Below are 3,681 nucleotides of genomic sequence, written 5' to 3' on the forward strand. Positions count from 1 at the left end.
AGGTTTAAAATCTTTAGGATAAGCCATAAGTTTATAACACTTCTTTATACTATGACCTTTAAGGCCATAATTTTTACAAAAAATATTTTGATTTATTCCTTTAGTATCATTCAGTTTACCAACAAAAGCAGAAGATGATTGACTCTTATTAAACAAACCAGAAAAAGAATCATGCTTTTGATTAGACTCTTCTCAAGAAACAAAATAGAACACTATTTTTACATCAGGTAAGGATTCCATAATTAAAATATGGCTTTTAACTTGATTAAAAGACACATATTAACCACTTAAAAATTGTAAAAGTTTCATGAGTGTAGAATGATTTCTAGACTAAGTAGTAGCCTCACAAACATATTCACTACATTTAGTTAACGACCATCAAATTTATTGTAATAATCGGAAACAAACAAATCACTCTGAGTAAGAGAGTTTATACATCAATGAACATTATCAATGGTCTCAGACAAAGAGTTAAGAATCCTAGAACACATAATAGCATACACTCTTTCATACTTAAGAGACCCAACAAGGTTCTATTTATCCTCAATCTAAGTCCCATCTATAAACCCTATTTTATTTCTAACCGTTAAGGCTTTAGTCGTAGAACTTTTCCATATTCTGAAATTCTCAATACCAAGGTGTTTTAAGCTAATGATGGTGGTACTATAATTAACAGATGGATGCAAATACAAAGCATCATCAAAATCCACAGATTCATTATTGGTAGAAGATTCTCCTAGTCTTGCAGTAATGATATGCTAATAATCATAAAAGAATAAAGAATCAGGAATCTGAGAACCTAATCATGAATATTCACAAGAAGTTTTTATAATTTAGTCCAAAATCATAACCATATGAGGTTAGATTAGGATGAATTATAAACTTAAATCAATTAGATCAACAGATAGTTGATAAATTAGAAACACCAAAAGGAGAATCAAAAAGAGCCTACGAGACTTACAGTGATCTACAATAAATCTCACAAAAAACAGCAAAGTAGTTTTGATAAATTTGTTCTACAACAGATCTATCACTAATGGCGAATAGGCTTTCAAAAACCATACACCGAATCAATTAATAGCACCTCATTTGCATGTCTCATGACATTGACCATCATTGATAACTCTGGCCATTAGTTTTAACAAATCGTTCACCCCAAGCATTTACTATTATCAAGAACGTTTACTCCCAAAATACATGATAATAATATGATTTTAGTTGATGGAATAACCAATCTCAACATTTGATAACAGACCAGAGGAAAACAAGGACCAGATCTAGACCAGAAGCACAAAAGTCCTAGTATGAAAATCGTAATAACCTAGAGCTAAACCCCTAAACAGAAGGAGATAACTCTCAAATCAAAAAACAACAAAATTTGGCTCTAATACCATCTAAACAAACACAAAATATCTTATAAGACAAGATTTTACAACATTAGCACTTATTATTAAAGTAAGAACTAGTTGGTCTTTACATCTACTTACAAAAAATGTCACTATAGATTCTCTCAGTCACTCGTTACAATTAACCTTACTATAACACTCACCAAATCTAGTTACTTAAATAGAAGTAATAACAAAGAATAGATGAATGAACCCTAAGAACATATGAAGAAGCCATAATCTATATGGAGAGAACTTAAGATCTAGGTATATGTGAAAATGAATGTGTAAGCAAAACACACACACACACACAACACATATATACAACAGGTACAAATATAGATCATATCTCAGGTTTAACCCAAATCATATATAAAACTAATAATACCCATGTGTCATGCAAATACTTTACAGAAAGTAGGCCACAGTCGAATGTAAAAACATTCATCCTTTTTACTCTTGAGCTTGAATGATTAAACTATGATGTATGATAAGTACAATTCAAGATACATGACAATGGATTTGGTGTATCTAATAACCTTACATAAATTTAATTCCATTGTCAAGATGTAGATATATGGTATAATCTCTTAATCCCCTCTTCATATGGTTTTGGAAAAGAAAGTCACTGCCATGCCAGTTTGAGAAGATCTTGAAACCCTTTTAGAAATAATAAATATGCTAAAGCAATCCAACTTGACAATGAACTCCACAACATTTCCATGACTGATTCTACAATGACCAATTAACATATTAGAATCAAGACCATTACAAACCACCTTGAAGACATTGATGTACCTATCCAATAAAAACAAGGTTACATATACAATCAGTTTTCCCTCACTGAAACTCGGCTATGCCCACATGTCTAGTTTATCATTATTATCCTCTTCCAACATTCTTGGAAGCTTATTCTGGTTGCTCCATAATAAACAAAGAATTCATCATATTTAAAATTTAAACATACAAACAAATCATGTTAGTACCTCAACCTCACACCATTGTCCTTGCTACCGAATACCCGAGCTCCAACACCAAATTTGATGTTGCTACACTAGGGGAGGTCGAGAATGAAGGAGGAATAATCAAGGAAGAAAAACAAAGGTTGTGAAAGTTGTGGAACTATTGCCTTGAGTCCATCATAATAAACAACTCCTCCATTAGGTTAGGAAAGTGAGTGGTATCTACTGAATTTGGTGTTAACCCAACCAGCCTTTAAAAATTGGTAAAAATATGAACTATTGAATGGTGATCTCTAATAATTATAATCAATAGAAGTTATATTATCTAGAATTGCTTAAAGAACTAATTAAAATTCATTTGAGAAATTGAAAAGTATTTTGAACTAACAGTCGTGTCTAATGTTTGAGTCCGTTTTTATAACAAGTTATCCTAAACTAGAATCGGTTTCATGAAAACGATCAAATAAAAACCAATTGAACACTAAATTTTAATTATTGTTTATTAAAACTTTGGATAACGAAAAAAATGTGATTATATGAATCTATTTTGAATCAACATTTTTAAGACCGTCAATAGGCTTGTATACAATATTGTAAGAAATCAAGTTAAGTTGCTTATGAATTAAGACGATAGAATATGGATAACATTATTATCAAATGCTTACATGTACTATAACACCCAATCATTGTAGGTAAATCCCTTCCCTTTATTTTTGAATTTTGATGTTGGGTTTGTGTCTACGTAGGTTGTAGATAGAATTCTATGCTATGTGTAGAAGGGTATCTTGGAGGTCGGGTTTTAATGATCTACGCATGGCGTAGATATTGGTATACAATATGTACCTGCCTAGATCCCAAACCCTAATCTTGGAGTTGTGAGCCCTATTTAAGGGCTCTAACTCTCTTGAGGCCATTCCATTATCATCCTCTATTCTCCCTAATTCCTTTTGGTGTGTTTTTGAGCCTTGAGAATGTTTTGTGTTCATTTTGAAGAACAAAGAAGGTAGTGAAGTTGCTTGAAAACTAGAATCAGCTTTGGATCTAGAAATTCCTTTCCCTCATCCATCTCCAGGAAGCATAAAGTCTCCACCTTGATGAGTTTTTATGATAGATCTAGTTTATTCTTAAGAATTTCGATGTTATGTCCCCATTACATTGGTTCTCAGGAGTATGAGCTACTCTTGGCCATTAGGGTATCACTTCAAGTAAATTTTGGATTGTTAATTCATAAAAATAAGAGCTTGGTCACTCTCATCTATCCATGTATGATATTTTGAGATATGAGTGACTTATTGGAATTAGGTTATGAGTCCATGCCCATGGTATGCATGCAA

Source organism: Lactuca serriola, chromosome 5 (assembly GCF_051521515.1).
Source record: "Lactuca serriola cultivar US96UC23 chromosome 5, Lser_US96UC23_V15, whole genome shotgun sequence".
Taxonomy (NCBI): domain Eukaryota; kingdom Viridiplantae; phylum Streptophyta; class Magnoliopsida; order Asterales; family Asteraceae; genus Lactuca; species Lactuca serriola.